The following is a 14,446-nucleotide window of genomic DNA, read 5'->3' on the forward strand; positions in this document are numbered from 1 at the left end:
CCTGATTCTTTTGGAGCCAATCCATTCCAAGGATTTGGTCATATATTCCCAGGGGTAGGACTCTGAACTGGCACTCTGTTACGTACCCATCTAAGCTAAACTGAATAAGGTCAGTCTTAAGGTGAGTGAAAAGAATCTTCCCACTAGCTAATTCGAGCTGGCTTTGGCGGGACTTTTATGATGAAGGCTTTGGCAAAGTCCCTCGCCATTCTGACAGCTTCTGCCATGGACACTGGCTTGGCATTTTTGACCAGTGTGTCCAAGGGTTCGTTTATTCCCCGAATGAACCTGGCTAGGAGTTTCTCTTCATCTAGAGGTGGTGAATATTTGAGTAGAAGAGCAAAGGCCTAGTGATATTCCTCGATGGTTTTGCTCCCCTGTTTCAGCTCTAAGAATTCGTTCATTTTGGTTTCCAAAAATCCAGGGGGACAATCTCTTTCTCAAATAGGTTTTAAGGTTGTTCCACGACTGAGTATTTTTGTCGAGACGGTTGGTGTCACAGTGGTTCCTCCATGCCACCCTGGCTGTTTCCACTTTTTCAGCCTAGCAAGAGCCATTTTGCTCCGCTCATTGTAGCCTGTGATGTCAAAATATTCTTCCATGGCTTCTACGTGTTTCTCCACAGCCTCGCACCCAGGTTCTCCCCTTCTCCTTTGAACCTGAAGTCACATGGTCAGATCAAGAAGAGACTTGCACTTGGTCCATGGAATCACCGCTTTTTTCCTCATTTTCACGGCACAACCGATGATCCTCTCCCATAGAACAAGTTCTTCTCAGGATTTAAACTGATTAACGTAATTAATCGTATCTAGTTGTTTCTTTGGAATCCTCCGATCCAGCCCATCCGGCCCATGGGTTAGCCAACCACCCGACCAGTGAATTGATGGGATTCCTTTATAAATATTTGATTGGGTTTTTGCCTCGGTATCGAAAAAAGGGTTCCCAGGCCCCCTAGCTGGCGATTCATGCAAAAATCAAACAGGCATACCACGTACACACCCAATATGAAATTGCCATTTATAACATATTCGACTGGCTTTAAGACAATCTTTGAATAAAATCATAATATTTTTTATCATCATGTTGTTCCAAAATTCCAAGTCCATTGTATTACAAAAATGCATCCTTTGAACTCTCCATTGAAGACCAGCTGGCCAACCAATGAGATTGATAAAAAACAGAAGCTGTAGACAGCACACACAAGGGAAGCAAACCCTAATCCATAATCATCAACCATGAAGAAGGAGAGAAGCCATAGTCACCATCTCTCTCACACACACAAAGGAGAACACAACATAGTGTTATGTCCACACTACAAAGTAAACCTAATGTAATGTCCACACCACACATGACCAGCTGGACGCGGTCATAAACACACCACACGATATCTATCTACCATACTGTCAGTCTGTCAGCACCCATGTGCTATCCTCCAGCTGTATACAAGCTTGACATTTCAACACTCCCCCTCAAGCTCGACATGTCCATCTCTAGGACTCCCAATCGAGTACGGAAATACTCGAACTTATCCTTACTAAGTGCTTTGGTAAAGATATCTGCAACCTGCTCATCTGTCTGCACATATGTCAAATCAACATGCCCATCTAGCACCTTCTCTCTGATGAAATGATAGTGGACCTCAATATGTTTGGTCCTGGCATGATAAACTGGGTTGCTAGCAAGCTGAATACTACTCATGTTGTCACAATGAATGACAACTCTCATATCACTCTGTATCCTGACATCATCTAGCAACTTTTTCAACCACATAGCCTCACATGCAGCTATGGCTGCTCCACGATACTCTGCCTCTGTGGTAGATAAAGCAACTGTAGGTTGCTTTTTACTGCTCCAACTCACAGCTCCACTACCAAGGCTGAAAACATAGCCACTGGTAGATCTCCTGTCATATGCACTACCGGCCCAATCTGCATCTGTATATCCATAGACATGCATGTCTTTTCCTGCCTCATAGAAAAGACCATAATGCGCGGTAGTTTTGACATATCTCAGAATCCGTCTCACAGCATCCAAGTGAGGTTTACGAGGACTCTGCATAAACTGACTCACCAAACCAACTGCATAACTGATATCTGGCCTCGTAATGGTCATGTAGATAAGGCTACCAACCATTTTCCTGTACATGGTGATATCATCAAGCTCATCACCCAAATCAGCCCTAAGCTTCATGTTTTGCTCTAATGGTGTCAACATTGGTTTGCATGCTGTCATACCATACTTTGCCAGCATGTCAAGTGCATATTGCCTTTGCACCAACCATATACCCTGGCTTGTTCTAATCACCTCAATGCCAAGAAAGAACCTTAAATCTCCAAGGTCTTTCATATCAAACTCTTTGCATAAAGAGGCCTTAACCTCATCAATGCCTTTCCCACAATCACCTGTGATAATCAAATCATCAACATATATGACTATCATCACGATACCATATTTGTCTTCTTCACATAAAGTGAAGAGTCTGCATTTCCAACCACAAATCCAATACTGACAAGATATCTGCTGATCTTGTCACTCCAAGCACGAGGTGCTTGCTTCAAACCATAGAGTGCTTTCTTTAACTTGCAAACGAAAGTAGGATATTTTGGATGTACATATCCTTCTGGCTGTTCCATGTACACCTCTTCTTGTAGATCACTATTCAAGAAAGCATTTTTTACATCCATTTGATGTAAAGCCCAACCTTTTTGTGCTGCTAGTGCAATGATAGACCTCACTGTAGCCATCTTAGCCACTGGGCTGAAAGTTTCATCATAATCAAGACCATAAGCTTGTGCATATCCTTTAGCGACCAGCCTTGCCTTATGTCTCTCTAGGCTGCCATCTGACTTGCACTTTACCTTATACACCCATTTGCATCCAATTGCATTCTTTCCTTGAGGTAACTCAGCCAATTCCCATGTATCATTTTTGTCCAAAGCATCCATCTCTTCATCCATGGCTTTCTGCCATACATGCTCTCCAATAGCCTCTGTATAGCATGTAGGCTCCACATGCTTTACCATAGACGTCATGTATGCATAGTGCATAGCAAAATCTCTATATGTCAATCGCTCAACTGGATATCTGACTCTCTGGGATCTCCGCAATGCATGCGGGTCACTCTGTACACCTGTAACTCTAGCATGTGGTGGCACATATCTGTCCTGCCTAGCACCAGGTGTACGTACAACAGGTATCCCGAGCTCCTCATCCAAACTCTCTGAGCTAGAGGACTCATAGCCTGTGATTCCAATTCCTTCGACTTTCTTCTTGCCTTTATCCATAGCACTACTCCCAGTGCTCGCACTCTCATGCCTCAATCGTCCTGACCATGGACGTACACTGCTACTACTCTCAGCTTCTGCTACTGGCCCAGACATAGTAGTAGAGCTAGAACTTGCTTGTGATGGCAAGTTCACAGGTACATTAGCCTCAAGTGTGTCAATGACTCCCTCATCTCTTGCTTTGTACCAACTAGCAAGCTCATCAAACACTACATCACGTGAGATGACTACTTGTCTAGTTTGAGGGTTATAACATTTGTAAGCCTTTCGATCCTGTGCATATCCAACAAATACACATTTCTCTGCCTTAGGATCCAACTTCCGTCTTCTTTCATCAGGCACATGAACATAAGCTACACATCCAAAGACTTTCAGATGTCCAATATCTGGCCTGTAACCTGTAAGCCGCATCTCTGGCGTGCTTCCATGAATGGCTGCTGTAGGTGTTTTGTTCAGGATATACACTGCAGTAGCACATGCTTCTGCCCAATAGTAATCTGGCATGCTCTTTTCATTGAGCATTGCCCTTGCCACTTCACATATGACACGATTCTTTCTCTCAGCCACACCATTCTGCTGAGGTGTATACCTGCATGTCAACTGTCTCCTTATCCCATGCTTCCGCAAGAAATGCTTAAAAGCTTTTGAGGTGTATTCACCACCTCCATCTGTTCTCAGACACTTAATCCAACAGCCATATTGTTTTTCTACAAGAGCTTTGAAATCCATGAATTTTTCCAGCACTTCACTCCTCTCTCAAAAAATATATCCATGTCATCCTGCTGAAGTCATCTATAAATGTCACATAGTATAGACTTCCTTTGATAGATGGGTTTTGTGCTGGGCCCCATACATCACTGTGCACTATCTCAAGTGGTCTATTACTCATGTTTCCTTCTCTAGGAAACCTCAACCTTGCCTGCTTTCCAAACTGACAGGCTTCACAAACATGCATATGTCCATCATATTTGAATCGAGGCAATCCACTGACAATGCCTCTTGTTTGCATGTTCTTTAATCTCTGTATATTGACATGCCCAATCCTCTTGTGCCACATGTCAATGTCCTGCACAATCCCATTGCTCTTTGAGAACATGGCTGAGCTCAATTCTGGTATGCCTGCATCCAATTTGAACAACCTTCCTTCCTTCTTGCCCTTGGCAACCAATCTACAGCCATGCTTAAAATCTTCCACAAAACAGCCTTTCTCATTGAATCTGACTTGTAGTCCCTGCTCAACCATTTGTCCTACTGATGCCAAACTCTTTGTGATGGATGGTACATATAACACTTCTGACATATTCTTCACATTTCCATCATGCATCCTCAAAGGCACACTGCCAACATGTGTTATAAGATGCTGAGTATCATCTCCTGTGACCACATAACCATTTGTATCCAATGGTTGCATCTTCTCAAACCACTCACCATGACATGTCATGTGGTTTGAGGCACCTGAATCCATATACCATGACTCATCTCCAGCATTCTGAGAATCCATTGTCCCCATAACATGCTTCATTGCAAAAAGATGATTCGAACTCCCATCATTATTACTGGTAGATGCATAATTTCCATGTTGTGGTCTTCCATTCCTCACATCATTCTGCTTTTTGTAACAATCTTTTGCCAAATGTCCAAGTTTGCCACAATAGTAACATTCAATCCCATTCAAATTTTGTTGAGGACCTTGCCATCGTCCTCTACCACGAGCACCTGTTCCAAATCTCCCCCTATGGGATTGAAATCCACGACCTCCATGTGATCCAAATGATGACTGTGAATTCTGAAAATTCTGATTTGATTGTGGTTGAGTAGACCTGTCATTCCAACCACGTCCTCCACGGCCTCGAGGGGTAAATCTCCCCCTGCCTCGAAAGCCTCTAGATGAGTAAAAAGCTTGATTCCTTGCATGCTCATCATTGCTTGACGAGGATGCACCACCTGTAACACTCAGACCACCAAGGCCAAGCTTCAATTCTTCCACAATGAGCAATGACACAAGCTCATTAAAGTCTGGCATTCCTTCCAACCTTACTGAGATGGAAGTATCAAAAGATTTGTATTCTTTGCCTAAACCACGCAATGTGAGAGCAACCAAATCATCATCATCCATCGGGGCATGGATTGATGACAAGGAATCAGCATAACCCTTGATTTCCTGAACATACTCATGTATACTCCGATTCCTTCGTGTTACACTATGAATCTGTTGCTTTAGTTGTATCTTCCTTGCACCAGTGTCTGTCTCATACATTCGGCACAATATACCCCATGCTTCTTTCGGTGTATCTGCATCTTGGATGTGAATAAGCAAGGCATCTGTTACACATATGGAAAAATAATGCAACACCTTCGAAGACCGCTCTACCCATTGCTTGTGAGCCAGTAACTGAGCATTATTTGGTTGAGGAGGTAGATATGGCTCCGGGTCTTCCTCAGAGACGAGACTCCATAAACCTTTGCCTTTCAAAAAACTCTTCATTCGAAACTTCCACACTTGAAAGTTAGTGCGATCAAGCTTCTCTCCAACAATCTGTATCGGACCATCTCCCATTGTTGCAAAAAAATAGAGTAGATGTACCCTTTCGATTACAATGTACGAAGTACCTGTAATGCTCCAAATCTCTCCAAATCACATCAAATGCTTGCAAATTGTGTGCATTAACATCCCACAATGATTCACCAACAATGTACACCCGATCAAAGTTGAAATCAAATGAAACTCCTTCACAAAAAATTTTCTGGTTTTTTTTCTCGCCAATAATTTCTCGCCATGAACCAGTCAAGATTATGCTCTAAATCCTTCAAATCTTGTCCAAATTCAATGATTCAACTTGCATTAGCTTCCCAACACATTGCTCCAACATATCCTAGAAGGGTTTGATCCAATTCTTCAAGGGGAATGAGAACCACCAATTTTTGTAACCTCTGGTTTGAATTTTTCTGCATCTGTCAGGTACCACCTCTCACTAAAATTGCTCTATCTCCTTCAAATCTTCTCCAAATCCAAAACTTTTTGATTCAAAAGTTTAGCAACTCATAGGACTCTACTTGTACCAAAGGAATTAGGCCAATTTGATATAGACAAAGATTAATGCCTTGATTAAAAATGCTCTGTTTCCGGACAGAATTTCTGCAAACCTGCACACCTCTGATAAATCACTTCAATGAGCTCCAAATACATCAAATTAGCTGCAACCAAGCATCACAAGGCCTTAGCAATGTCTTTGCTAAACTCTCCAAGCTTTAAAGCATTCAATTTGGCGTCCAAATGAGGGAATTAGACCAAATTCATTGCAAACTTTCCAAGAAACTCTTCCAAAAAGCGCCGCCTGCTCTTGGAGCTCTAGGAGAGAGGGGTAATCACTAATGAGTGGATAGGTCTCTTAGCAATGACCTAATCTATCATGGGTATGAAGGGTTTGACTCAATTTTGAGTAGAATTGCCACAATTGATCCTCCACGGGGCATATATTCTCTGGTTTGCAGGAGTCAAAAAAACCAGAATTTTTCTTTCACAAATCTTCTGAAATACATCAATGTTTCATGCAATGGTTTGCTCCAGTGTTGCTAATACATGTGCCCTTTCACAATACATGAGAACCTCTGTGTTTCCTTTGTATTTGCCCCAATACATTTGACAAAATACATTCCTTCACAAGCTTTCCATGAAAGCTTCAAAACCAAAAATTTTCTGCTTGCTTTATGCACTTCAATCTTCACTGAACTTGCTCTTTGATACCTGCAATCCGCAGAGGGGGTCTTGCTACACTCACCAATGGTCCTTAGCTCTCAGATCTGATGCCGGTGTGTGCTCCATAGCTTTCTTTTGCTCCACAGCTTCAATGGCTTCCTTCACAGCTTTTCCTTCTTCTTCCCTCTTCTCTCACTCACTCTCACAACTCAGCTAATGAGCTCTTGGCTCTGATACCATGATAAAAAACAGAAGCAGTAGACAGCACACACAAGGGAAGCAAACCCTAATCCATAATCATCAACCATGAAGAAGGAGAGAAGCCATAGTCACCATCTCTCTCACACACACAAAGGAGAACACAACATAGTGTTATGTCCACACTACAAAGTAAACCTAATGTAATGTCCACACCACACATGACCAGCTGGACGCGGTCATAAACACACCACACGATATCTATCTACCATACTGTCAGTCTGTCAGCACCCATGTGCTATCCTCCAGCTGTATACGAGCTTGACATTTCAACAGAGATTCAGTATCAAATTTTTGTTCCCAAAAACCTTTCCTTTTTGTCCATCACATATCTTCCTCGACGTACGCCTAGGTGTCCTAGCAACCGTGAGCCCATGCATCGCCTGGTCAGAACCCTCTAGGATCCTCCTTGGTGTCCTAGCACTTCACTCAGGGACCACTTCGTCGGTCCTCGCCCATTATTGTACTGAAAGCGCACCATTTTAACCGTATCGAGGCAAGACCTCCGCAGGCTTTGCTGCGTTGACGTCCCTTGACGACTCCCCGCCAGCTGTTTCAACGAACATCCTCCTAGAAAAACATAAGCCAAATGCTTCTCCAACATTCTGGCATAGAATAGTCCTTTGAATGAAAAACAGAGTTTGCAATGCAAGTGAGATTCCAGTTTGAGATCGGTTCCAAAGACCCTTTTTCCAATAATTCCCAATTTTATAATGAGGATCCTTGATCTCTCATGAGGGTAATCTACCCGTCATTTTATCCATTTATCCAACTAGATTCTTGGTGAGGTTGGTTTGGGAAAAACTAGATTCGTTCCGGTAGTCTATTCTTTGGATTTAGTAACTGGAATTGGTCACGAAGTTTTTGTCTGATTCAGTTCGAGAGAAGGACAATTAGGTTTAGTGTCCGACCTCACATAGTCTAACTAAATTCATTCAGTTTAGTTCTGCCTGGACTCCTTTCAACTAAACATCTAGTTTTTGGGTGAATATCCATTTAGTGATTTTACCAATTCAAATATCCAAGATATTCTTTCTCCCACATAAATTCTCAACCTTAATTCATTAGGTAGAATTATGATGGAAATTCATCTTTTGACATTAGAATTTAATTCAAATCCATCTTTTCTCAAATATCATGGAAATTCATCTTTTGACATTAGAATTTAATTCAAATCCATCTTTTCTCAAATATCATGGAAATTCATCTTTTGACTAAAATATCAATACCTATTTTTTTGAATAAACTTGAAATCCTTCTTTTTCTCATTTCAATGAGTGCAATCCAATTATCATGGGAATTCCTCTTTTCCATATATTAAATCTATTAAAATTCTTCTTAAAATTACATAAAAATAACCATTAATTTCTTTAAGCTAAAAATTCCACTTTTCTCATCTAATTATTTGAATTCCAATATAGTGGGAATTCCTCTTTTATCATTTAAACTTATCTATGCAAAAATATAAATTTAACTAAATTTTTCTCTTAAAATTTAAATAAAAATCTCCATTATTTCCTTTGCACTAGGAATTACACTTTCTTCATTTAATTAATTGGATTCCAATATGGTGGGAATTCCTCTTTCATCATGAAAATTTATTTATACAAAAAGATAAATTTAACTATATTTTCTCTTAAAAATTAAATAAAAATCTTCATTAATTTCTTTGCACTAGGAATTATACTTTCCTTATTTAAATATTTGAATTTCAATATGGTGAAAATTCCTCTTTCATCATAAAAATTTATCTATACAAAAAGATAAATTTAACTAAAATCTTTCATAAAATATACATTATTTTAGCATTCGAATTTTTTTTCTCTAAATCATTGGAATACATGGATTTCCAATGTCGCGGGGATTACTCTTTTAACATAAAAATAAATTACTAGAAATTTATCTTTTTCCTAATTTACTAATTATGCATAAACATAAAAATCAATTTCTCCATGATTACAATGTGAATCATTCAATTAATCTAGGATGATAATTCCTAGAACATGGTAGGAAGTCCTCTTTTCATATTATGAATGAAAATGTTTTATGTGTTTATTTTACAAAAATTTTACCATAGCTCCGCTCTGCTATTACTGATAATTCACAATTTAATTGAAAGAATGAAGTTTAATATTATTGATATGATTAGAATGACCACTAACTGGATCATTATCCAATTATGGATTGATTCATAATTTCTCTATGAAATAAATATCATAAAAGCATTAAAAGCCATTATTTTGGCCTCCATTTAGACAAGCATAGAAATTATATTGGGATTAGAGAAATGCTTCATTAGAAGCCTTATTTGGATTGAGAATAGGTCATAGCAATGACCTTTCTTTGGGGGGAGAGAGAGAAATGCTTAAAAACTATTAAAATTAAGCATAAATGGAAATTTATGTGTTTCTTTATTACAATTCATAAAAAAACTTCAATAGTAATCAAAAGCCATTCAAATTAAAGCTTCTCAAGCTTGAGAGGGGTTGAGAAGAGAAGCATTTGGAGTTTTAATAAGAAAAAGACAATAATCCACACTTTACCTTCTAATTTACTTGATTCTTTGATCACAGTAGAGGCCCCCAACCAATCAATTGGTTTGGTATGTTGTAGGAGTCACCAAGGAAGATTGAAGAGAGAGAGAAGCTCCAATCTCTTCAATTTTGTAGAGGTTTTTATAGGATAATAGAAATTAAGCTTAGTTTAGAGTAATGATGTGAGGTGAATAGATGTGATGTGAATCGGATAGATGTGAATGGATGGATGTGATGTGAATAGAGGTGATGAGATGTGAGGTGAATAGATGTGATGTGAATCGGATAGATATGAATGGATGGATGGATGTGATGTGAATAGAGGTGATGAGATGTGAGGTGAATAGATGTGATGAGATGTGATGTGAATGGACGGATGGATGTGATGCGAATAGAGGTGATGAGATGTGAGGTGAATAGATGTAACAAGATGTGATGAGAATTAGATAAGTGTGAATGAATGGATGGGTGGTTGTGATGTGAATAGAGGTGATGAGATGTGAGGTGAGTAGATGTGATAAGATGTGATGTGAATCAGATAGATGTGAATGAATGGATGGATATGATGTCATGTGAATCAGGATGTAAATGAATGATATGGGATATGAGTGGATGATATGTGATGAAAATGGATGTAAATGTATAAGTGAAGAATGGATGTGAATGTATATGTGAAAGAATTGATGTGGATATGTATGTGAATGATTGGATGGATGTGGATGAATGAGATGAGATGTGTATGAATGAGATATGATGTAGATAGACGTGATGTGATATAATGGTGATGAGAATGAATGTGATGGATATGAATGAAAGTGAATGTGATGGATATGAATGAATGTGAATGTGATGGTTATGAATGAATGTGATGTGATGGGGTGTGAATCAGGATAGATGGGAATGAATGTGATGTGATGGTTATGAATGAATGTGATGTGATGGGGTGTGAATCATGATAGATGTGAATGAATGAGATGTGAGGTAAAATGAATGAGATGTGATGTGAGTGAATGTGTTGTGGTCTGAATGGATGAGATGTGAATGAATGTGATGTGATGAGATGTGGATATGGGTAGATGCGAGTGGATGAGATCTGATGCGGATAAATGAGAAAAGATGTGATGAGTAGATGCAAGTGGATGAGATCTAATGCGGATGAATGAGAAAAGATGTGATGAAATGGAAAATGATGTGATGAGAATGGGAATACATATGAAATAAATGAGAATTGATGTGGAACAATGTGGGAAGGTGAGAGTTCGATATAGAAACTGTATTTAAGAACTATTTTTAAATGACTATTTTATGTCAAGAATGCTAGGGAAGCATTTTGACCGTCTTGTGAATGAGGTTATGGAGATATAATCTGATAAAGTTGCAACAGCTTATGGAGAGTCAATGAAGGACGTCTCGCGTAGCAAGGTCGCGACCGAGGTCTTGACCAGCCTTGATTCGATTAAAATGGTGAGCTTCCGGTACGGTGGATGAGGGACCAAGGAAGCAGCTTATGAGTGAAGCGCTAGGTCACCTATGAAGGATCCTAGAGGGTGCTGACCATACGGTGCTCGGGCTCTGGGTCACCCCGACGATACCCACGCGTGCATCGAGGAAGATATTGGAACAAGGAGTAAGAGTTGTTTTCTAAATTCGGGCATGGATCTGGTTGATTGACCTTGCTGGTCCTCAAGGGATGAGTCCATGGCTCTTTTATATGGATTCGTTGGATGACCTTGCTGATCTTCAACGGAGATTCCATTTTGATATGTGAATATATTGCTGGTTACAATGAGCTAGGAACTATCAAAAAGGTCCCTGAGTGGTCACGTGGTGAGCGTTCTGGTTGCCAATGATGCCATAGGTACATCAAAGAAAGAAAATTTGGAAATTAAGATTCAACCGGATATTCTGGAGGATTATGATCAGTGACACTATGGATTCATTAAATGATTGTTTTGAAAACAGTTGATTTTGGGAAAAAGGCAATTTCATATTCGATGTGTAAGTGGTGTGACTAATTTTAAGTTTGCATGAATACCCGGCTAGGGGGCCTAGGAACTCTTTTCCCTGGTACTCGAGACAAAACCTAACCAAATTCTAAATTGGATCCCATCACTACAGTGGTTGGGAGGTTGGCTAACCCATGGGACTGTGGATGGGGTTAGGTTGGACTGATGGATCCCTAAAATGAGACTCAATTCTATTATGGTACGATAGATGAAGTAAATCACGGATAAAAATTGTTCTATGGAAAAGAATCAACAGCAGCTGTGCCTCTCAATGAGGAAAAAAGCCTTGGTCTCTATGATCCAAGTGCAATCTTTTCCTTGATCTTATTTTGATACTTACGGGTTCGGTCAGATCAGTTCAGTTAGTTAAGGTTTTTGACTACGCTAGAGTAAAAATTTAATTCCAGAGGAATCGCGCGTGCTTTCCGGGCGAGGAAAGTTTTATCGGGTTTGATTGTGAAAGAACTGACAGATTAGTCTCTTATCCGGATATCCGTGGGCAAGGCGCCGAGTGAGGGACCCTACCCTGCACAAGAAGTGCTACTTCCGTTTGCTAGCACCCCTGAATCGTTGCGCGATTGGCACAGGGATCTCACAGCTGGTATCAGAGCAAATTGGCTAATGTGGATCACCTGAGAAGCCAAAAATTTTAAAATTTTTTGATGTAGCAGTAAAAGTTTGTAATTGTATGATGAAATTCATACAAATTGATATTCAAACTGAAATTCATAAAAAAGTAATTGGGTCTTCAGATGGAAGTATCGCAATTGCATGGAATCCCTCACTTGCTTGAGGCCTAGACATAATGGTATTTACCTTATAATTCCAAGGACCGTGACTACCCGTATATACCGAGGGTATAACTGCAACTCTTTACTGGCAGTATATATGAGTAAATCTAAGACTTGAAATTATAAGCATAAATACTATCTAGATGATGAATTCGAATGTGGTTGATATGACTTTTAAATTCTGGTTGAGAACTGATGAGTTGATTTGGATTCTCATTGAAAAAATGATGATTCTTGAATTTTGGTTGAAATGTAATAAGCTGAGCAAAACCACAATGAGGATGAATGGGACGAGTCCCTATGATGATGTTCATAGCCGAAATGACGTTAATGACTTCAGCAAATCACTATGAGATTAGTGGATTGTGCTAAGAGATTGCTGTTGTTACCACTTGACCCAGTGTATCAAGTTAAGGGATGTCAAATTAAAAATTTGTATAATTGAAAATTCCCATGGAGGACTGTTCAGATATAAATTTCAGTCTAATGGACCATTATTGTGATAAGGATTTGAATGTTATGATCTGAGTGAATTGTTATCTGATGATGAGTTCTAAATAAGGTATCTTTATCCCAGGATTCTGTTGGGTTCACCAGACTATAAGGAACCCCAAAATCAGTTGGATCTTAAGGGAAAGAGTTCTCCTCTAATTTTTGCGAGATGAGGACATCTCACGTTTTTTAAGTGGGGTAGGATGTAAGATTCCTCCCTCCGGCTTTTGAGGTATGCAGGTGTAAGAACCTCCCCTTCTGATCTTATAATTATTCTCCTCTCTGAAATAAAAGAAAGATCCTGTTTTACCCTGTTTTGGCCTAGAGAGAGAAAATGTCTAGAGGGAGGTAATTCAAAATTGAGATATTTTTGGATATAAAAATCTTCCTAGTGTCTAAAATGGTTTCCCTTGAAACAAAAATTCAAAAAGAACTTTTCAATGTGCAATTGGAATTAATTCAAAATAGGTATAAAGGACCTTAGCCTAAGGGTTCAAATTTTCAAAAAATTTTGAATTATGCTCCAATTAAGGTTCCTATGGACCAAAAAGATTAATCCAAATGTAGGGAGGAGAGAAATCGAAGAGTAAAAGAAAATCGCCCAAAAATGAGTAAATTCTCACATAAGATGAAGAGTTGCCTCTAAGGACAAGGTTTATTAGTTAAAAAAGAAGAGATATTTAGAGAAAATGATGCATTTTTGACACCTCAGTGTGGGGATCTCCCCTCATGGAGGCACCTATTTCACATCTGTGGAGGAGTTTTAAACTCATAAATAATGAGATATTTTCATCTTTCCTCTCTCCTGTTTCAACTAGATCCAAAAAGTAAGCTAAACTGACCCAAAAATGGTCAAAAATTGACCAAACTGATCTGAAAAATTCTAGAATCAGCTTGCTTGGTTAGAGGCTCATTTTTTCATATAAATAGAAGCCTTCCCCTTTGTAAAAGGTTGATAGTGTTTATGCACTGTTATTCTACGCCTCCCAAGAGTCAAATACATTGAATTCACTTGATAATTCAATTGATTTTGACTAAATCCTCTCCAAAAGAATTGGTAGCCACTCTTGATCCAAACAAGAGTAGAACCCTCAATCCCTCAAGCCAAAGGAAAGCTCACAAAACTCCATGAAAGCTAAAAATTCTACTTTTTAATTTCTAATCTATGGTTTTCTGATTTCTTTGCTTTTTTTAGTTGATTAAAGTAAATCTTGATATTATGCCTTGATGAAAAGGCCACCCCCTTCTTTTCCTTAAGAATTCAGCCCTTCTTTATCCTAAAATGAGTGATGCTGGCTTGTTTTTGCACTCATTAGATTTGAAAGACCCCTGCCCCCTCTGTGCAACGAATTCAGGGGTGCTAACAGGCGGAAGTAGCACTTCT

The sequence above is a fragment of the Cibotium barometz genome, chromosome 21, assembly GCF_041138505.1.
Source record: "Cibotium barometz isolate CiBa-2024 chromosome 21, ASM4113850v1, whole genome shotgun sequence".
Lineage (NCBI taxonomy): Eukaryota > Viridiplantae > Streptophyta > Polypodiopsida > Cyatheales > Cibotiaceae > Cibotium > Cibotium barometz.